At 37.7% G+C, this 23691-nt stretch overlaps 1 long non-coding RNA gene across 1 annotated transcript in view; it reads right to left on the bottom strand.

Moving 5' to 3' along the window:
• Positions 1–22853, bottom strand: part of LOC119512383 — a 35297-nt gene extending 12444 nt beyond the window's left edge. The window contains exon 1 of the long non-coding RNA XR_005212368.1: positions 22408–22853. This is a non-coding gene — a long non-coding RNA (uncharacterized LOC119512383). The remainder of the gene's footprint in view (positions 1–22407) is intronic.
• Positions 22854–23691: the final 838 nt, after the last annotated feature.

Raw genomic sequence — 23691 nt, 5'->3', positions numbered from 1 at the left:
CAAAGGCAGACCTGTTTAGGCCAGTTGCTCTGGAAAACCACCCATTTTTCTGGAGAGAAAAGGGAAAAGAAGGAGCATAATCAGTTGGATTGCACAGAAGCCATTAGTTATTGGCTGTTGAGGACCTGAAATATTGATAAGAATGCAAATTATCTCATTAATAATTTTATATTGATTACATGTTAGAATAATAACATTTGGGGCATAATGGGTTAAATAAAATATATTACTAAAATTAATTTCACCTTTTACTTTTTTCAATGTTACTACTAGAAAGTTTAAACGTATATATGTGGCTCACATTATATTTCTATAGTGTAGTGCTGATCTAGAACTTAGAAAACATTATTTTGGCACTATACTAGTTCCATCTTCAGTCAAAAAAAAAAGAAGAAATAAAGAGAAAGAAAAAAGAGACAGAGAAAGAAAGAGAGAAAGAAAGAAAGAAAGAAAGAAAGAGAAAGAAAGAAAGAAAGAAAGAAAGAAAGAAAGAAAGAAAGAAAGAAAGAAAGAAAGAAAGAGAAAAGAAAGAAAGAAAGAGAAAGAAAGAATCTTGGCAGTTTATGATAAAAATCCTCTTCATTCAAAGAAGCTCTTACTCTCTCCCACTTTTCCAATCTAACTCAGCCAAAACCTGTTCATTCAAAACAGTGCCATCTGCTGAGAGATAATAGTAGCTTTGGAAAATAATTTCACTCTTTGCGTCCTGGTACAGGAGTTTCTGTATTATTCGTATTTACAACTAAACAAACATACATAATTAACCAAGAGTAAGAGCATCGTAGTAAGAACTGCTGCAGTTTAACCCCTGATTGCTCCATACACACAACTGGTCTCTCTCCCTCTGTCTGCAGGTAAGACCGCCCGCTGTCACGCCGGGAGCGCGGCCAGTCCCCAGCTCCGGAATCTCCGCAGGCCGAGTGCCCCCTTGCGGTTGAAGAGGGCAGAGCGTCGGACCCGGGCATTTCTCCTAAGAGGAGCTATTATTAGTGAACATTCTCTGTCTTCACAGATTTTTCTTCGGCGTGCTACAGTGTTTAGAGTCTGCCCTTGTGCCTGAAACATTTTTAAATGCTTCCAAAATGAAGTCTCTGAACCAATTCTTACTCTTGAGCATATTTTAATATCCTCAACCTTAACCCCCTGTTTCTTAATGGTCCCCTAGGAGCCTTTATACAAAGCTGCACCTGCCCACTGCAGGGCTAGAGGGGAGACAGCAGCCCGGAGATCAAAGATGACACAAAACAATCCTTTGACAGAATCTTTTAGGGCCTACCTACCCAACCTCAATCTGAAATATTAAAAACAGAAAAGAGACTGCAAGTCAGTCTATGGAAATATATTTTCAGAAAGTGTCAACTATTTTTTAAAATGACACTATCACTCCCTGTTGGCTATAACTTAAAAGAGAACCACTAGTTAAGAAAAATCTGCTTAAGTTTTCTTAACACACCGAAAGTTAATGCTGGCCATTATATATTACATACATATGTGTGCATGTATGTACAGGCATGACTACATACACACACAGACACACATTCTTTTTTACTCCAAATGTTAACCATTCTTTCTGCTAAATGGAATTACAGATGATTTTGATAATTTCCATCTTTGTGGTTTCTGTATTTTCCAAATTTGCCACAATTAACATTCATTACTTCTGTAGTAAAAACAAAATTTTTAAATGTAATTACAGAAAAATAAAGGAGGAAATACAAAAGAATGAGAAGGGGGAAGGGAGGAAAAGAAAGAGAAAAAGAAAAAGGAATGAAGAAATGGGTGGAGAGGGGAAGAGGGAGAAAGGAGAGGAGTGAGAACCACTGTCTAATAGCTACCCCATAAAGAAAACGAAGAGGCCATAAAAGTCCTCTTAGATGGCTTGAAGGAAGCATTTGGAAAACCCAATAATGCATTTATGTGGTTATACAACCCCTCTCTTATACTGAAGATATTTCCTCCAGAAGGAATGGCAGCACTGCATGTGTAAGGTCATTTTCTGCTTTACACTCAGTCAAGAAAAAAGCTATTTGGAATTTTCTAATTGTGTCTAACCTAAAGTCCAGCTGGAGACTTTTTCTTGACATTGATTTTAATGCTGCTTTTCCTGCTCAAATCAGAAGGTCAAAGGTAATCATTTTTAAAAGAACAACAAAATTAATAATCAAGCTCTATACCATTTCTCCCAACCAAAAGGCACATGGGGAATATTCTGAGGTCACTGAAAATCAATACTTGAAACGACATGATCTTGACCAGCTGACTAGGCAACTCTGTTGCTAGGAGGAAACAGAATGTTCAGAGGATTCAATTTACATACATGTTTTTCAGGTTTAAAAATATATGTTTATTTAATGTTAGATCCCCCATTTTGCACCATGATCTTCTGCTTCTGGACTCTCTACCTCCATATAAAACAAATTTACATTCCAAGGAAAGGGCAGGGACAGTTTCAACACTCCCCTGGACCAGACCCTGGGCTGAGCACCAGTTTATGTTGATTGATGGCCTTTTGTCACTCTGCCTTATAGGTTGTGACCATTTGAAACTTCAGAATGAGTGAAGTCAAACATAACAGGCTCTCCTGTTCAATGAAGCAAAGAGACGGGACTGAGAAGCCAAACGTCTGTCAAAAGAAAATGTTCTGCCCAGACTAATCCATCAGGTTTTCAAACCTTCTGACATGGTTCATATTCAGTACATACAAAAGTCTCTGTGATGAATGCAGACAAAACAATTGATGACTTTTTTTACACCTAAAATTATGGCTTAAAAAAATAACCTATGTAACACTTTAACTCAGTAATTATATGTCTGTGTATTTATTCTAAAGATATAATCATTTAAGGGCCTTGTTAGAGAGCCATTTATCATTTTAAATATAGGAAATTAGTTAATAAATTATGACTTATTCAAACATTGGAATGCCATGAAATCATTAAAAGTTACATTTTATAAGATTATTTAGAAGAATATATTGATAAAATATTATTACATGGAAAAATATTTCCATAGCATATGATATAGATTTTATATTAAAAGATTATGTCAATATAGATAAGAGATATTTAGATTTTATTACACTATAGATACAGGTATAAATGTATACATAGTCACATAGAGAAAAGAAAACAGAAATTATACACACAAAAATATTAATAGTGGATGTCCCAATAGTGGAATTATGGTTGAGTTTATAGCTTGACAGTATGTTTTTCTATTTTCCCAAACATACCTAAACTAATCTGAAATGTTTACATAAGAAAAAATATTCAAAATTTTAGTCTATGTAAATTTCTATTTCTGTTTATGAGATATCAGCATTCTCTAAGTGTTAAGAAATACTCACTGTATCTAAATATGTCTTATTACAATAACACTTTTTTCATGTCCATGGTGGCCTGAGCTCCAATGGACTGTGGAATCAGGGCCCTGTACTGATAAAATATTAGCAGCAGTCTACCTGAAGTTACAAAGTAGGGAAGGGAGGAAACCATCATTAATTAAAAGCTATCACATACAAGTTCCTGGGGCTGACAGTTTTTCTGAACAATGCAATACTCAAATAAATCTAAACTGTCAGTTACTATTAACAATCAAATACCTCTTAATCATTATTTGATTAAGGATGAAATCACATTCCAGGAATATGATTTCCAGCAGGCATGGATTTAAAGGGACAAAAAAAAAGGGAATAATTAAAGCATGGAGATGGAAATTCCCTCTATGCTCAGAGCATCCATCTTTACTCCTGTACCCCAACGAGCCCTGTCAGAAACTGAAATGGATGAAAATGCTCAGAGTAATGTTTTCCCAATATCTTTGAGGGTAAATTGGAAAATGTACAGCTGTGGGAACAACTTGTCCTACCTTTAATTATAACCATGAAGCAATAAAGATTTCCCTTAGTCAGAGAGCAACTTCAAAAGCCTCTGACAAAATCCAAAGAAATTTTCACGTTTCACTAATGAGAACTGTATTTAAAAGCCTCTAAAATTTAGACTCAGGATTTTTATATTAACTTTGTTTTTTTTGTTTTTTTTTTAAGGATTGCTGGTTAGCTGGTTATTCTCCACTCGTGTACCCTATCCTGGACCATTCCCCACCTGTTCTATCTTCCTCTGTTCCTTGGAGGCTGATCCACATATAAGACATCACCAGGGCTCACTTGCTGCCTAGTTTCCAGCTGGTTTCAGTCCATGAATGTCATTGCCAGAAGGTCAGAGGACAGAAGGAGAGAGAGACCAGAGTATTTATTCCTGCTCCCACCCATGTACCATGTCTCTGAAGTAGTCATATCCTTTCACGACTGTATCTTCCTCTATCTGGCCCTTCTTCCATGGCTTCAGCTCTTCCTGGGTTCCAGTAAAACTGGATCTTCCCTTTGCCTTTTTGCTTTAAGGTTGTTAGTAGTTTTATTCTAACGCCAATTTCTGGCTGTCTGTTCACTCCTCCAGGGTGAAAAAGTATAGGTACAAAGGAATTGGAAGATCTTGATACTTTATACCAATAGAAATATTAGGCACATTGTGGAAACAGATTCTAAGAATATTAGATTAAGGAGGACACTGCATAAGTTTGGATAGGAATAATATATTTATGTGGGTGTGCTAGCCCAAGATTGGAATTTTATTATGTTACTCAAACAGCTGGGAATGGTTTCCTCAGTTTGTTTGGTTGATTATTGAAGCCTGGATTCACTGGTGGCCTGGGTTGAGATGTGGGCTTCTCTATTACATTATAAATAAAGGAAACCGGAGGCTAACGTTTATAGAAATCTGGGAGTGTGCCTCTCATGGGCAACATGCTTAGCTATCTCCTAAACTTACTCCATGACAGAGCAAAAAGAAACACCTTGGTGAGGGAAGCTCCAGCATCCCTGAAGAGCTCTGAGCGGCTGTCCCATGTAGACTTCAGATGATGATGATTTTGCCATTGACTTGGGCTCCCTGATTTCAAGGAGAATAATGAGATCCCAGAGTGGCAGAGACCCAGTTGTGAGACTTAATTTTCAGAGGCAAAGTTGGTCCAATTACCATAATATACCACAGCAACGGAGTGGCAATCAGACTGTATTGACACTTAGAGATCTGTTGAGGCTGATTAGTGACTCTCTACGAATGAAGAAGATGGGTGGCCTATGAAGGTATCACTTTATTAATACAATCCAGAAATTGCTGTCTGATGAGAAAAAGAAAAAAGAAAACAAGACCCTGACTAAGGTGCTTATATGAATTCACAGTCTCTCAGACAGGTCCTAGACTTAAGTCAGTCCTAAACATCTTGAGTGAGAAGATAGGCAGGGAATCTTTAGACAAGGATCCTAAAACATGACCTCAATCTCCCCAGTTCCTCTAGCCATTTAAAAGGTGACTCTGAGAAAAAGAGATGCTCAGCTCTTCACAGGGTTATTAGGCATTGCCTCTGAATTAACATGAATCCCTAGAGACACAAATGACACGGTTAGAGTGGAGGCTTTGGGGAAGATTGTCAATAGAGTCTTGGTCTGAATTTTTCTCATCATGAGTCCTATAGGTTTGCATACCCACCCTGTGGTTATTTTCCTATGTTCTTTATGTATAATTGGAATAAATAGACTCAGTGACTGGCATAATTCTCACATTAATCCCCTTCTCGAGAGAGTAAGGATTATTGTGATGAGAAGTGCCAAGTGGAAGCCTCCCAACTCTGGACAAAATGGTAAACTAAAAGCAATCCTGCATTCATGGGCAATTGGAGAGGTTATGTTACCATAAAGAACTTTAAAGATCCAAGAATAGTAAAGCCAAATAGCACTTTGAGAATGTCTATGAATAATAACTTAAGCAAGTGGTGAAACCAATCACAGTTGTGACTACAAATATAGTGTACTTATTAAGGAAACCAACACAACTCCTGGTACCTGGTAGGCAAATATTGACTTGGAAAACATTTTTTCCAATTCTAATTAGTCAGGACAATTGAAGCAGTTTGCCTTCAACTGGCAGGAACAGCAGTACACCTTTACCTTTACGGGCCAACCAGAGGACTATGGCGACTTTTCTCTTCTGTCCCTATATATAATTTCATTATAGTATAGTTGACAGAGACTTTATCACCTGATCTATTATGTTGATGAAACTATGTGAACAGCAACAAGAAATAGCAAGTAGCCCAGTTATACTGGTATAAGAATGAGAAAAATAAAACCATGAAATTCAAGAGAATGCCTCATTGGTGAAGTTTCCAGGAATGCAGTCAGTGGTCTGCATTCTATCTTATAAAGTAAAAAAGAATTGCTGCACCTAATACTAATGACAACAACAATAAAAAGAACTAAAATACTTGGAATGCCTTTTTCGATTTTGGAGAAAGCATATACAACATTTAGGTATGATGCATAAGCTATATAATCCATCAGGTTGACAGTTTGGAATGGAGCTCAGAGCAAGATCAGGTTCTGCAACAGGTTCAGGCTGCGGAACAAGCTACCCTGCCATTTACTCCTTATACTCCAGGGTAATCAATGATAACTGAAGGATCTGTAGCCAACAGGAATGCTCTAAAATCCTATAGAAAACTACAATATTATAATCGGAGCCCAGACATTTTAGGTTTTGGAAGACTCACACTCATCTATCAACTATTCTCCACTTCAGAAGTATCTCTGAGCTTGCAACTAAGTTCAGAACATGGAATATTATCATGTATGAGGTATGTTTTGATCCACCAAATCATTATCTTGGATGTGAACAGAATAATTTCTCACCACCAAGAGGCAGGCACCCTGAGAGAATAGTGAAACAGTCTTGTCAAAGACTCAGTTAAGTTGCCATCTGAGAGACCACATTCTGCAAGTTTGGAGGAGCTACCAACCAGAATGTGATATATTCCTTAAATCAGTGAGCAAAAATACATTGTTCTCTTCCTTTCATAGCCAGAACAGATAAATCTAGAAACCAGTGGGCAGAGGTAGAATTTTGATTCTCACTGTTAGTTGTAAGTCTCTGAAGGATTTTTGTTTTCCATCCCTGGAACATTGCGTTCAGCCAGTTTGGGAGTGGTTTAGGGAGGAGGGGATTGATCCTGATATCAAGGGTAAATTGAGTTGCTGCTGTAAAATAGTGACCATAGGACTGGGGACCTGTTAATACTCTTATGTTTACCTTCACTGAAGGTCAATGGAGAAGTACAGCAATCCATTAATTACAGAACCACTAGGGACTCAGATCCTTCTGGAATGAACATTTGGTTCATTCAACAGATAAAGAATACTGAACGGCCAAGGTACAGTCAGAAGATAAGGAGAATATGGAATGCGTGTTCAAAGAAGGAAGTTATGATTATCAAGTTTAGCCTCTTGTTAACTAAAGAGGTGGGAAACATAGCAACTATAAGTATTTTACATTGATAAATTATTTATCCCCCCTTTCCTATTACCTTATTTGAATTGTACTAATGGTGGCTGTTACTTGAGGGCCAAGGTGCAAGCATGGCTGAATGATATCACCCTGCAATGTTTATTCCTGTCTAAGATGATAATTTCATTATCGAGAAAAAGGGCAAGAATAGATGTTGAAGACAAACAGAATAGACCATGCTGACTATCCTGTGTTTGTTCCAAAACCCCGCCATTGAATTCATTGTCCACCTTTCTTTTCCCTGCTCTGTGCCCAAGGATTCTGACATTTATGGGCAGTATCCCAGGGGTCCTTTGCAGCCTGACTTCCACTTGGTTTTGGCTAAGAGGAAGTGCCAGCAGAAGGGAGAGTAGGAAGAAAATCATATCAGGTTATGCTTGCCCACTCAATCTGTGCTTTGGCATCAAAGCTCCACAATAGCTATACTCCTTCACAGCTACAGATTCTTCTCCATGGACCCAGATCTCACTGGATGTTTTTAACACTAATGTTCTCCCATTATTCCTTTGGTCCTTGGGTGATAATGGCTTTGTGCTATTGCTAGTCTCAAGATTACCCAACATCACTGTCTATTCCCATAATTCTGCTACAACACTGTTAAGTAGCTTCCTCATCAAAACCTCTTTATTTGAACCATCGAGGGTGATTTTGGTTTTCTCCTGGGACCCTAACTTGCTCAGATGGCTTCCAGAATGAAAACAACCTTTATCTCAAATGTGGATGTTGTTGATATTCTGACATCCAAAAATACTGAATGAGCACTCACATTGATCTTGCAGCTTTAAAAGCTAACATAAAGCTTCAATTGTTCAGGCTATGCTTATAAAATTTCTAACTGCTGTCTAAAAAGTGAGGAAACACAGTTAATTTTCTGGACTTTTTATCCATACAGTGCTAAGCAATTGATCTAGCTGACTTTATTCCTGGATTGATTGTTCACTTTTAGTTGTAAATTGGAATAGCACAGCATTTCTCTTTTAAGTTTCATTTATATATCTAAACCCTGAAAGTCTACCCAGTGGGTTAAAATATTCTGAATGTGGATATAGAGCTTAAACAATGGGAAAAAAACACACTTTGTAGAAGATTAAAAGGGAGTGTGCAAAATCCCTGCTCTCAAAGAGCTCACAGTTTCATGATAGGCAATAAACAATTGATCAAAGACTATATAAAAGTTGACCTAAAGCAAGTTCATATTAAAATTGTACATATTGTTAAGGGACACGGACTTATTAAAGTGATTAAAACTACCATGTGCCAGAGATTGTTTACACAGTAAAAATCACTGAAGTGAATGAAAAAGGTAAAACCCTTGCCTTCATGGAACTTACATCCTTATGGAGTAGACAAGAAACACATCTAAAAATCAATCAATCAATAAAATAGTTACCTGTTGTGGTAAATGCTATGAAAGAAAATAAACATTCTGCTATGATAGAGAAAACCAGGGAAAGTTATTTTAGATGGGGTGGTTAGGAAGAAAACTTCTCTGGGCAAGTATTACATACACATACGTACATAAACATATCACATACACACAGTGTCTGGAGACCCCAAGATCACCCTCAGCTTCAGTGATTCACTAGATGGACTCACAGAACTCAGAAAAGCTGTTATACTCATGGTTAGAGTTTATTCCAGTGAAAAGATACAGATTAAATTTAGCAAAGGGAACAAGTTCATAGGGCAGAGTAAAAGAGAGACAAGGAGCAAGCTTTCAGTTGTCTTCTCCAGGTGCCAACAAATAGGAAAACTCAAATGAGCTTTGGTGTCCAGGGTTTTTATTTGGGATAAGCCATGGAGACATGGAGTGCCCACAAGGCTGACCTTAGCTGCTCAGTTTCCAGCTCTCCCTGCCCCAGCCCCGGCCGGGGATCACACGATACAATTAAGCCTAGGACCCGAGGCGAACAGAGACACTCTGATCAAGCAGGATATCCAAGGGCTAAGAGGTTATCTCCCAGGAGCCAAGGGCTAGTCCTCTCTTTGAGATGTGCAGTGGTTGACATCACAAGTCTGCTAAGTTAACCGTTTGCTCTGTAATTATATATATTTATATACACTGAAGGAATAAATAGATGAAAGCTACTCAAAGAGCCAAGAAAGAGTGTTCTCAGAAGACAAAATAGCTGATGAAATGACCCTGAGGCAACCCTAGGAAAGGAGAGAAAGCCAGGGTAACCAAAGAGGAACGAGTAGGAGGGAAGGCTGGTGTGTGTTGAGGTTTTAGCGGTAGGATGGGGCCAGATTACAAAGCCTCCTAGGTCACAGTGAGGATGTTGGACATGATTCTGAGTGTACGTGAAGAGTTTTAAACTGGGGGTGGGGTAAAGGGGCAGTGCTGTGATTTGATCTATGTTTGTAAACAGTGACTATGGCTGCAATGTGAAGGATTGGGGGGCAAAACTGGCAAGATTGGAGACACTAATTTGACAGAGGAAAGAAAGGAAATAACAGTAGAGTTGGGGTGTTTACTTATTTGTTGATAAATCATATAGGTGTACTATTATCATCAGATAAATTTTTGAGATGAGTATACACTTAGGTCAGGGAGTGCCATTTATACTGTGCTCAAAGAGTCTTCTTGATCATTTCTAATTTATTAGAGTGACATCTTGTCAGACCTAATCAAATTGTCATTGATTTTACTGAATAATGTGGCTGATAAGTAGTTCATCCCATGATGAAGAAAATAAACTTTGCCATTTTCTTATGTTTTGCTTATTCTTGAAGTATTTGTATTATCTCTGTTATTTTTGTGGGATTTTTTAGACATTTGTTTATTTTGTGAGGGTTATTTAGATAAAAGTAATTACTATGACTGGCAAATCCATTTGATGGGTCCCAAGTAAATTGCCGTAAGTGTATTTACTAAAAACAAATGGAATGACAGCTTGTGACAAACCTTCCAACATATAGGCTATGAGGGAGAATGTCAGTTCCAATCCCTAAATGAAAATTAATAATGGTTAATTTTCCTTAAATAAAAAGAATAAGAAACAGAATTTCTGATGTATTCTTCCTCCAACCCAGTGGATCATCTTACATGTTCTAGAGTGTGCACACTCTAAACTCTCACTAACTCCTTACCACTGAGGATCCCTCTCTTCTAAGCCAGTCTTCTCCAGAGTGAGAGTTTAGAAAAATTGAACACACCTTAGTTCTATTTCCAAAGATGCTCAGCTAACAATTCTTTGTGCATCAGAGCAGCACTTGAGGACCAAAGGAACAAAATCCCACTTTCTGAGTTACTTAACTAATGGAAAGGAACGATGGATTATGACTAGGTTCAATAATCTATAAATTAAATACTAGACAGTTTAAATTTATGGACATAAACATTCTCCTAAATGCAGTCCTTGCATTCAAAAATGGAGTCATTGGATGACCCGACTCAGGCAATCAATTCTCTATAGCTATATCACTTGTGTAACAAAAATAGTGGTATTTTCTGATGGCCTCTTGGGTAACAAGCTCTGAGCTCACACTTTAGGTAAACAATCTCTAATTCTCATTACACTCCTATAAGTTATGATTACCTTATTTTATGCTGATTAGGAACTCAAGACTCAAAGCATTGAAAGGCTCAAGGTCATTATACAATTAAATATATACTCGTGAAGGTTTATTAGTTGATAATACTTAGTATTCTTGTTTTTTATTTAGAAAAGTGATATCAAAAAAGAATCTGGTGACAACTGGTATAAATTCAAGCAGAGATTGATTTAATGACCAGTCTGCTATCAAACAGAAGTAGCAGGAATTCCCATTGGAATTGAGCTTTCTATTCCCCATGGAGCACCATTCACACAAACTACAAAATAATTCTTGATGGGATCAGAAGCTTTGTATTGTCTCTCTCAGCAGAGCCTCGGTGTTCAACCACATTCTCTATTTCTTCACTTGAAAAGAACAAAATATCAGAAGCCTGTCTAGGTCTTTGATAAATGTTGTGAAAACATCGCAGACTGGAGTCAGTGACAAGATGCAGTAAAGCACAAGACATCAGTGTGTGTGAGGCACTGTGGAAACAATGCAGTGAGGCAGAGATGGCACAAACAGACCATTCCTGACACTTGTTGGCTGCATGAACTTAGCAAGTTGTCGCATTTCACTGAGTATCAGTTTTCTCATCTGTGTGAGAGAAATAATGACGCCTACCTGGAATTTGGCTTTGATGTCAGGACTAAATGAAATGGAGAACCCGCATCATACAGCAGTTAAGAATCTAGGCTCTGGAGACAAACTACCTGGACTTCTATCCCAACTCGAACTCTTTTGAGCTATGTGATCCTAGGCAGAATACTTAAACTCTTGTTTAACTGCCTCCATCTTTAAAATGGATCATGGTATCATGTTTACATGAATTGACACATGAAATCTAGCAGTGCCTAGCACATCGAAATGTTCAATAAACATAAGCCACGATGATGCTGATGATGATCTTAATCAAGAGCAAGAATAATAACTATTGTGTGGGAAGTATCCAGAACATAATAGAATCTCAATACATGAACAACTCTTTCCATAATCCAGTGATCCACACCCATAATCTCCTTTTAAGATTAAGACTCCAATTAAAGCTGAAATGGCAGCTCACATATACAAAATTGTGAAGACGTTTGTATAAAAGCTATAGCTCCCTCAAGCCCACCAGTGTCTGGATATAAGAAAATAATCTGACTCATTTACATTTTTCCAGGGCCTATCGATGCCTTAAACCAACTTATCTCAAACTTTACCAAAAATAATCCAACTATTTTGTTCTATGGCTCAGAGTTGGTAGAAGGCCATTCAATGCTTTTACAATAAAGTTATGTCCTAAATAATCAAAGTATTCCAGGAGCTAAAACACCATCTGGCACTTTTATAGGGTTTGGTGATGGGTGAGAAAGACCTGTCCAGACAGACCCATGAAAAATCAGTATTGTATTAAACTCAATTGCTTTCATATACCACCCACAGATACCACAGGGAGAAGGAAGTGATGGCTCGATGTAACATGATTTAAGCATCCCAGAGAGTGTTTGCTTTGCCATGATACACAAATTTTTTGGCAAATTCACTTTAGTTCTTCATGTTGTCATATTTTTCAAAGAAAATAACAAAATAATTGAACCATACAATATTTCTGACATATTTATATATACACACACATTCTGCCTTCTTTCATGTTTACATACTTAGAAGAGCCCATTACTACATCCAACCAATAATACTGAAAACTTGTATCTTTGTAATAAATCACTAGAGAAGAGAAAATCTCTTTTAGTAGTGGGGCCCAAAGAAGATAAAATAGATACTTGTCTGCTGAGAGAAAAAATATATATGTATTTGTGATTAATATCTAAAATACTTGTTTTTCTTTTCTTTCTCATCTAAGCCAGGAGGGCAAGGGCTAAACACCAGCATCAAATCAAGGATGGGAGAAAAGTCAAAGATGAATGGCCAGGGCTTATTATTTAGAGACACTGAAATCCTGTCACCTTAAAACACAGAAGTTATGAAGACATACAAAAACCAAACCTAGAGTAGCAGAGCCAGGAATTAGCTAGACCAGGGTAGCTATGAAACTTGTTAGAACTGAAGGCACGATTTCATCTGTGTAAAGAAGCTATTATAATGATGTTGTTTCATCATTTAAACAAAGACACCACACTAATGCAAAATGCTAATAAGGGGGGAAACTGTCTTGGGGGGTTATGGGTATATGGGACCTCTGTATACATGTATGATTTTTCTGTAAACTGCAACTGCTTTAATAAAAAAGAAGCCATTCACTACACCCAGAGCTGGAAGGTAGTTTGTCACTTCACCCACACCTGCATTTGTAGCAAAATAAACATAGGGGAAGAGAGGACAAGTAGTCTATAAATATCATGTTAATTCTTTAAGGATCAAGCCCATTCAAAGCACTGAACAAAATCACCTTAATTCTTAAATTATTTAATATCAACAATATCAGTTGACTTACATCAACAATAAAATAAAATAAGACATTAACTTTAGAGGACTCAAAATGACTTATTGGGAATCCACCCACCCCCACAGCCTTCTAACACTAACCCTCTGCCTCAACAGTAGTGGCTCCAGGATTTCTACATAAGAAGGGTCAAATGGGCCCATCCTGGCTGAATGAGGAGGCTACATGATTCTTTAAACTGCTTTTACTTACCCTTTCCATAGGATTGTACATTTATTTGGGATGTCTTGAAATGAATTCCATGGCAACTATAGTGTTTCTAATTTTTTCAATGTTATGTTCACTTGGGGTGCTTGGGGTACTGACGGAGACTCCTGGGAAGCAAAGCCTTCCCCTTTAGGCTAACCCTTGGGACCACTGTGGCTTCTCAAATACTTCACATTCTCAGCAGGCATTTCCAGAGGCCTTCTGCCATTCCAGGTGCTGTTCAAAGTGCTGTCATAGAATGGATCAACTCCTAATCCTCTTGTTCTAGTTTGCTAATGCTGCCGAACACAAAACACCAGAGACGGATTGGCTTTTGTAAAAAGGGGGTTTATTTGGCTACACAGTTACAGTCTTAAGGCCATAAAGTGTCCAAGGTAACACATCAGTAATTGGGTACCTTCACTGGAGGATGGCCAATGGCGTCTGGAAAACTTCTGTTAGCTGGGAAGGCACGTGGCTGGCGTCTGCTCCAAAGTTCTGGTTTCAAAATGGCTTTCTCCCAGGATGTTCCTCTCTAGCAAGCTTGCTCCTCTTCAGAACATCACTAACAGCTGCACTGAGTCCCTTCTCTTTGAGTCAGCTCGTATATAGGGCTCCACTGATCAAGGCCCACCCTGAATAGGTGGGGCCATGCCTCCATGGGAATATCTCATCAGAGTCATCACCCACAGCTGGGTGGGGCACATTCCAAGCAAATCTAATCAGACCAAAGCGTCTGCCCCACAAGACTACATCAAAGATAATGGCGTTTGGGGGACACAATACATTCAAACTGGCACACCTCTCAAAGGAACTCAAAGACATTTAAGGCTGGCTGACACAAAAATAAATAGCTACATTGGAAAGCAAAATTACATAATTTTTTCTCCCAAAAGACTCCTGAGCAGCGTACCCCCACCTCAGTAAAAAATAAATGTAAACATTTTGAAATGTTTTCAATTTGTTCTAAGTACTTTATATACATTAACTATTTAAATCATTACAATCATACTAAAACTAGGTATTATTAATCCCATTTTATGGATGAGGAAACTGAGCCCTGGAGAAGTTAAATAACTTGCCCAAGGCTATATGAAGAATCAGACCCAGGCAAGTCTGGCCCCATGTTCATAATTCTAACTTACATTATTCCCTTTCTAAATGGAAGCTCCATTCTAGAAAATCAGGTCAATATCCTTAACTCCTTTCTTTCTCTCGCACCTCACATCCAATCCATCAGGTTCCATATCCAAAATCAATCCCAAGGCTGACCACATCTGACTACATCTTACCACCTCTACGGCTGTCACCCAGGTCCAAGCCACCATCATGTGTCACCTGGATTGTTGCAAAAGCTTTCTACCTTGGCTCTCTGATTCTGCCCTTGACCTTCTGCAGTTTGTTCTCAACACAACAGCAAGAGCGATCCACTCTCGTGCTCAAAACCATGCAATGGCATATAAACACGAGTAAAATTGTGTTTATATGCCATTTATATGCCTTACAATAGCCTATGATTCCCTGCATGATCTATTCCCAGCCACAGAGCCACCCCCCATTTCCCCCGTCATTGACCCCCTGCCCTCTCCGTTTCAGCTGCATTGGTTTCCTTGCAAAGCACACTCTTAACTCCGGGCCTTTATCCTGGCTGAGTCAATTAGACACCTATATGGGAAATAATGAATCTTGACCTCTGCCTGCCCTAGTACAAAGGCTGAATTGTCAAACAGACTCACACAAAGTATAAATCTTTCCCAGTGCTGAGCTTCCCCTAGAACTATTGAAGGATAGAGAAAGAAGCAATGGCCACCAACTAGCGCCAGTATCTGAGAGGCCCGAAACCAATAGGAGCAGCATCCTAAAAGCCCCCTTTCCTGTGTTAGGAGGCATTGTGGTTTTGGAGTGACAGGTAAGTATTAACTCTCTGTGCAGCACCCACTAGCTCAGGAAAGGGGCTTAGTTTCAGGGTCACCAAATTTTTATACTTCATTTATCACACATCCAGAGAGCCTACATGACTAACTTCTATTCTCCAGTACAACTGCACCCCATACCACCATAAAGTACCAGTTAACCTATAATAAACAACCTAATCAGATCAAGTATGTTCTGCTAAAGCATTTTTAGATAAGAATTTATCATACAGCATCCCCTAACTATCCCTCAGGTATCATCCAGCTAGAAAATCCCAAGAGTGTGTTTACAAAGAAGTCTGATTGGGATTTTAAAAATGGCCTTTTAGGAAGGAAAGAGAGAATTGCTGACATACTGCTAACTATTTCCTTCCCAATATTTCACACCATATACAAAAATCAATTCCAGGTGGATTGTAGACCTAAATGTGAAAAATAAAACATAGAGCTTTTAGGATAAAACACAGGCAAAGATCTCAAACAAGAAACAAAAAACACTAATTTTAAGGGAAAACTTGATAAATTATACTACATTAAAATTAATAACTTCCATTCATCCAGAAAGGCACTATTAAAAGAGTGAAAAGGCCAACAAAAGGAGTCATATCCAGAACATATATTTTTAAACTTTTCTAATTCAACAAGAAAAGATGGAAACCTCAACAGAAAAATAAGCAAAACAATCTGAACAAGCACTTGGGTAGAGAAGATACCCAAATGACCAATACACATATGAAAAGGGGCTCAACTTCATCAGTCTTCAACAAAATTCAAATTAAAGCACATGAACTATATTTACCACGTGCCAGAAAGGTCAAAATTTTAAAAATGGAAAATACCAAGAGTTGGTGAGTCTATGGAGCAATCAGCCTCTCATACATTGCTGGGAAGGGTGTAAATCAGTGCAACCATTATGGAATATTGGCAGTACACACGTACTAAAAGTAGACCGTGCACCCTATTACTGAGCAATCCCACCTCTATGAATAAACCTAACATGAATAAATACATACGTGCAGTAAAATAAATGAACTGGAGTGTTCATAGAAGCACTATTTGTAGTACATGATAACTGAAAACAACCCAAGCCCATGCTATATTCACGCAATGGAAAAATACAAACAAATAAGAAGGAACATATGAACAGAAATACTAATAATCTATGGTGAAAGAATTTGGAAAAGCAGTTATGCTTCAGGGGCAGGGGCAATGGGGTGGAAAGGGTGTGATTTTAGGGGGACTGCAGAGAGTTTTTGGGGTGCTGGTAATCTGTTTCCTGATTTAGATGCCGGATACACAGATGTGTTCACCTTAAAAGGCCATGGAGCTGTACAGTTCTCTGTTTATAAGTTATAATTCTATAAAATTTTACTAAAATTTTCAAAATTGAATTTTAATGCATTTAAATGAGGTATATATACTCCAAATCACTGTGATCCCCCAACTTTGACTATGGTCTTACTCCAGATCTATCTCACTGTTCTTACCTCCTGGCCTCTAAGGCATTTAAATTTGAGTATCTAGGTATGTTATCTAAGCTCTCCTGGCCCTTCCCCACCCCACATTCTTCCATTGTGGTACATCATTTTCATGTCAGGTTGGTTTCTTCAAAACAAAAAATGATCCAAAAGGACTTTTCTCATTCTTAGATGGGCAAAGCTATGAAACAGATGTAGTAATTCTGACTGGATAAAGCCTTAACTTAAACTTTGGAGAGTTATTCATATAAAAAAATGTTCCCTATTGAAACTTGTTCTATCACATGATGCTAGAGAAATGTGCTAAAAAGTCTTGCAAAAGTTTTTTAAGTTACCAAGTGGTTCATGGAATCCGTGTGCACATCCATGAAGACATAACAATTTCAAACAGATGAAATGAGAAAAGAGACAGATGGGTCTCTGGTTGACTAAGCAAATACTGACATCTGAAGCATTCACACAGTGATGTCCCAGATTGAGCAACCAAATTCCATATGAATTTTTCAGATATCATTCTGGGAACTTGGTGGCTCATGCATATCAAACTAGCACTTTGTATACCAGAGAAAATGGAAACATCCAGTGTATTGTACCTCAAAGTTCATACAGGAGGGCTGGCCATCTACTTATAAATGTGCACTGATTGACTTTTGCTTGGAATTCAGTCCTGCCCTTAACATGCCAGGGTCCTGGGTAAGAGTACAAATGGAGGCTCCTATATCAAATGCATAAATATTTTTAAATTATAATTCCAGCTTGTCCAGCCCATGGTTCCACACTGGGTCACACAGCCTGTTTCCTGGGGTTTGCTCTTACAGCCTGGAGACCAAAAAAGCTACACTCTCTCTCTGCTGCCTGAGATCACAGGTGGTAGGATGGATCTATTCGGTCCATGATCAGGACTCTCAGGTGGTGACTGGACCCAACATGCCTGGAATGAGGACTAACCAGATAAATCTTGCCCAGGAAACAGGGCAGGTAGGTTTCCCTTAACCATGCCTCATTTTTCAGACTAGGGATTTCCAGGTGGTTTTAACTGCCTCACAAAATCACATCTTCAAAGCAGAGAAAGGAAGGAACCCAGTTATCCAGGGAATGAGTCTGCAGGGACATCAGCCTAGTGGGATCTGGATTCACTTAGGAGCACCCAGCCTGCGTCTTCAGTTTGGAGGGTAAGTCTCAATTAGTCATCAAGATTTCAAAAATTTTTAGACCGAAAAGAAGAAAAAGATTATTGGAGAGCTATCAGGTAGTTCACAGAATTGGTTAGAGAGATAAAGAACCAGCCATAGAAAGCAGGCAAAGAAGCTAAGGCAGCAGAGCACATAGGCAGAGCCAGTCATTTAGGACTATCTGCCTAAAACTCTGCTCTCCTTGCCATTCCCAGTGGCCATGACACCAATGACCCTGCATCACATTGCTGCCACCATAATTCAATTCCAATAACAGGATAAAGGAGAAGAACAATGGTCATTCCCACTGCAGCAGAAAAAACATGATAAAATTCAAAAGCAATTAAAAATGAAAATTAAAAACATTTCTTAAGGATAGAAGGAAATTTTATAAAAGATAACTACCAAAAATCAGTGGAAAGCAACATTCTTAATTGGAAAAGCTTCCATTTAAAAATCCAGCAGAAGTCAAAAAGATGTCTACTATCATCACTTCTATTCCACATTTTGTTAGAGGTCCTAGTCAGTGCAATAAGATAAGAAGAAATAAAAGGTATAATGATTGTAAAGGAGAAAACACAACTAATAACCACAGACAGTAAACCTTTTTACATAGAAAATATAAAAGAAACTACTACAGATAAAATATTAAAATTAATAAGATATTTTGCAAACTTCCTAAATGTAATAATGTATAAAAATCAATTGCATTGCCATAGAACTTTACAAGAGGTAGGGAATGTAACTCACAAAAGATATTATTCACAATACTAAAAACAGATATATTATGTACAGGAATAAACAAAAGTTGTTCAAAACCTTCAAGGAGAAAAGTATAAAACTTTATGAAAGAAATCAAAGATAACCAAAATAAATGGACAGCTAGAATATTTTTTGTAGATAGAAGGGCTCAATAAGTTTATAAAGATGTCAATTCTTCCTAAATTATTTATGTATGTATGTATGTTTATTTATTTATTTATTTATTTATTTAATGAAGTTACAGTTTACAAAAAAAATAGGTTTTCATATGGAAATTGACAAGCTCATTACAAAATATATGTGGAAAAGAAAAAACCGAAAAGTCTTTAAGACACTACTGCAAAAGAAAACGATGGAAGAAATTACACTACAAGATACCAGGGCTTGTTATAGAGCTACGCACATTAAATCAGACTTATACAATTCAGGCATAGGCCATGCACAAGAAAAGACAAATTGAACAATACAGAAGGAAGGGAGAGCTCAGAAACAAAACCCACATGAATATGTTGATAATATATGATGGAGGTAGCACTTCAGATTAGTAGGGAAAGGAAAGTTTATTTAACAAATTGTGCTAGGACCAAATGGTTTTCCAAGTGGGGAAAAAAATGAACCTCTGACACACCATATCCCAAAATGTACATTTCAGATGGAGTAAAGCTACTCCGTAAAACTTTTAGAATAACACAGAAAAATATCTAAACAAACCAACGTAAGGGAAATTTCCTTAAACAAATCACAAAAAGCATTTAAGTTTGATAAATTTGACTACATTAAAATTGAGAATGTTAGTTCATTGAAAGACACCATAAACAAAACAAAAATACAAGACAAACCAGGAGATGGTATATGCAACCCCACACAATTAACAAAGATTTAGAATCTATAATGCATTGAAACAAAACTACAATCAGAAAGAAAAACAAAAAGAATTCAATTAAATTAGCAAAAGGCATGAACAGGTATTTCATAGTAAAGGAAAATTTGATGGCCAACAAAAATGAACAAGTGCTGATCCCCATCTCTAATCAGGGAAAGATAAATTAAAAATACAATAAGATATATTTTATACCTACTAGATCAGCAAAAAAATAAGAAATCCAACAATACCAAGTGATCACAGGGATTTAGAAAAATGGAAACCTTTGTGTATAATGGTACAGTTGCTGTGGAAGACAGTTTGGCAGTTCCTCAGAAAACTAGATATCAAGTTACCCTACAATCTGGCAATTTCACTTCTTGGTATATATCCAGAGATCTGAAAGCTGTGACACGAACAGACATTTGTACACCGATGTTCATAGTGGCATTGTTCACAATTGCCAAGAGATGGAAACAATCCAAGTGTCCTCCAACAGATGAGTGGACAAATAAAATATGGTATATACATATGATAGAATACTATGCAGCAGTAAGAAGGAGCTAAGTCTTGAAACATAGGACAACATGGATGAAACTTGAAGACGCAAAACCTTGAGTGAAATAAGCCAGACACAAAAGGAGAGATACTGTATGTTACCACTAATGTAAACTCTGTGAACAATGTACAGCTCAATGGCCTTTTAAGGTAAACACATTTGTGTATCCAGCATCTAAATCAGGAAACAGATTACCAGCACCCCAAAAGCTCTCTGCAGTCCCCCTAAAATCACACCCTTTCCATCCCATTGCCCCTGCCCCTGAAGCATAACTGCTTTTCCAAATTCTTTCACCATAGATTATTAGTTTTTCTGTTCATATGTGAACAGCGTAAAATAAATGTCTTACAATGTGGAAAATAGGGGATCTAGAGATAGACATAAGCTAGTGAAGAGGGAATGGTAATCTAATATGCACAGACATGATAATGAGGGTGAATTTAATGATATGGGAACAGACAGGTGTGATTATGATTCTTTAATGGGAGTGTAAGTATCCATGCTGCATTGAAGGTGAACATGTTCGAAAGTGGTTGTTTAAAGGCATGTAACCCACAGAGTAGAACTGCAAATATAGAAAAGTGTTAGCATGGTATACTTATAAGGTATGATACTGGTACAAAGAGTTAACAACAGAGTGGTTTATGGAAAAACTACCATTACATATTATAGACAATATTTAATAGGAATATCTTACCAGCACTACACTAACACTAGGGATGAATAATTAGCAGCTGATATGACTCTGGGATGTTTTATGTTATGATAATTGTTAAAAATTGAGAGTGATGATGACTGTACAACTAAGTAAAGATAATGTGAGAAACTTTATCTTGGGACAGAATATACGTCATGTGAAATTAGGAACCCTCTATTTAATAAATCAGGCCCTCCATCCTATGCTTGCTCTTGTGAAACTTATGGCTGTAAAGGGGAGGCTGAGCCTTCCTATAACTATGCCTAAGAGGCACCTCCAGAGAACTTCTTTTGCTGCTCAGATGTGGCCTTTCTCTCTCTAAGCCCAACTCAGCAAATAAATTCATTAACCTCCCTGCCAAATGGGTCATGACTCCCAGGGGAATGAATCTCCCTGGCAACATGGGATATGACTCCCAGCAATGAGCCTGGCCCTGGCATTGAGGGACTGAAAATGCCTACTTGACCAAAAGGTGGGAAAGAAGGGTAACAAAATAAGGTTATAGTAGCTAAGAGATCTCAAATACAGTCAAGAGGCTGTCCTGGAGGTTTCTCTTATGCAAGCTCCAGCTAGACATCACAAATGGCCACAGTACGCCATGCCCATACCAAAAATAGTTCCCAAATACCTAGGTCCCTACCTGAGATTCTACCAAAGATTCACTCACTAAGTTTTATCTTTCAGAAACTTAAATCCACCAGAGTGTTTCTATGCCAGACAAGTCCTAAAACCCAGAGGCAACAGCCTCTTTAAGAACAACACTCAGATGCAGCCCTTCCCTATAATGTCGACAGTCCCTTTCAATATGAACAAGTTGGGGTGGTCACTGCCTAGACACCCCTGAAGATCGAGAAAGTGATTAAATGACAGGAAGGGGTAGCAACAGACAAGATAGGATTTAACAAAGGATTATGAATACAGAAACTTTATATAAATACATTTGTTTTATATATGCATATATATATATGTTAGGGTATAAGACTAGCTAGAAAGAAATAACTGAAATGGTGGAACTGTAACATATAACATTCTTTGAAATTTGCTGTATAGCTATTTATTGAATTGTGCTCTGAAAGTTATCATCTTTCTGTATATGTTCTATATTTCACAACAAGGAAAATGGAAACTGTGCAACTATAACAACATTCTTTGAAATGTGCTCTCTACTTGTTAAATTGTACTTTGAAAGTTATCACTGTTATGTATATATTTGAAGTTCACAATTAAAAATGCATTAAAGAGTAAAAATAGTAAAAATGAAAAGAATGGACCACACTTTAATAAAAGAAGCACTGATTTTGAGAGACAAAAGTAAATTTACATCCTATCTGAGCCATAGGTGCAAACTCAACTGCAGTTTCTTAATCCCAAATCCAAATTCCTGGGGGGAGTACTCACATTGGCACAGTTTTTCAGGAATCCTTTGGCCAGGAAGCAGAATGTTTTATAATCGTGGATGCCCATTCCGTAAATATGACAGAAACATAGGCAAGCAATTCCTAGGAAAAAAAGTGGGGAAAGAGTTAGTGGCTCAATAATCAATTCACTCAAGTTACACTGACACTAACTTGAGTTCCCTATTTATTGACCTAAGTGATTACATTAAAATGCTCAATACATTCGAAGCATTGTGAACTTTTCCCAGGTATCTGGAAAAACTAGGATATATTCCAAGTGTTCTAACACCAAAATCCAAGCAACCAGATTGACTCCAGAAAGAATGAACCTGGGTATTTTCTTTTCCTTCGTTAACTCTCTTAGTCTGGGTTTTTCAAAAAGCTCAACCTAAACTATGGAGTTTATGACCTACTATTTTATTAGGAAGTACAGTCTCATGGAGCAGAAATGAGGGACAAAGTCAGTGAGGCAGAGAAGGTGAGAGAGTCAATACAAGGTCACATTATCCAGCTGACACTAAATGTGACTGCTCAGTTCATGGAAATGCATGCTGAAAAAGCCATATAAGCATATGTCAGGACATCCCGCAGAGGAGCAAAGGGGGGGATTCCCACTCTCACAGGTCAGAGGTTGCCTCTTGGAATAGTATCTTCCCGTGCCTCTAGCTGCACATCTATGTCACCCAGAGCTAGAACAGGAGACAGGTGAGGACAAGAGGATCTGAAGTGGTACATAGCAGAGCCTAAAACAAAACCACTAGCATGTTTTAGCCAGGCACTATTGTTACTGCAACTACTGAGCCAAACACAAGGAAAACAGTCATTACCAGTACCATGTGTAATATCTTAGCCTAGAAAATTTAATATCAAACCAATTTGGATATATTCGTTCAAACATTCTTTGTCAGCGTCTTAAATTGAAAAAACAAAATTTTAAGTCTCCCTCTAGTGTCCAAACTGTTGTTTTACGATTCTGTTGGATATTAAATGGACAAGCAAATTCTGAACATCTAAAATTTCAAGTTGTTATGTGATGTTGACTTGTTTAATATAAGGCGGTGTCAGCAAACATTTCCTGTAAAGAGCAGATAGTATATATTTTAGGTATTGCAAGGCACAGTCTCTGCTGCATATTCTTTCTGCAATTTTTGTTTTGTTTTGTTTTAATAAACCTTTAAAAATCTAAAACCCATTCTTAGTACACTGACAGTACAAAACTAAGTTGGGCTGAGGCCATGTTTTGCTGACCCCAGGAGGGTTGCCCACCTATTATTAAAAGACACAT

The sequence above is a fragment of the Choloepus didactylus genome, chromosome 17 (genome assembly GCF_015220235.1).
Source record: "Choloepus didactylus isolate mChoDid1 chromosome 17, mChoDid1.pri, whole genome shotgun sequence".
Taxonomy (NCBI): Eukaryota; Metazoa; Chordata; class Mammalia; order Pilosa; family Megalonychidae; genus Choloepus; species Choloepus didactylus.
This window is presented reverse-complemented; position numbering and strand designations above follow the sequence as displayed.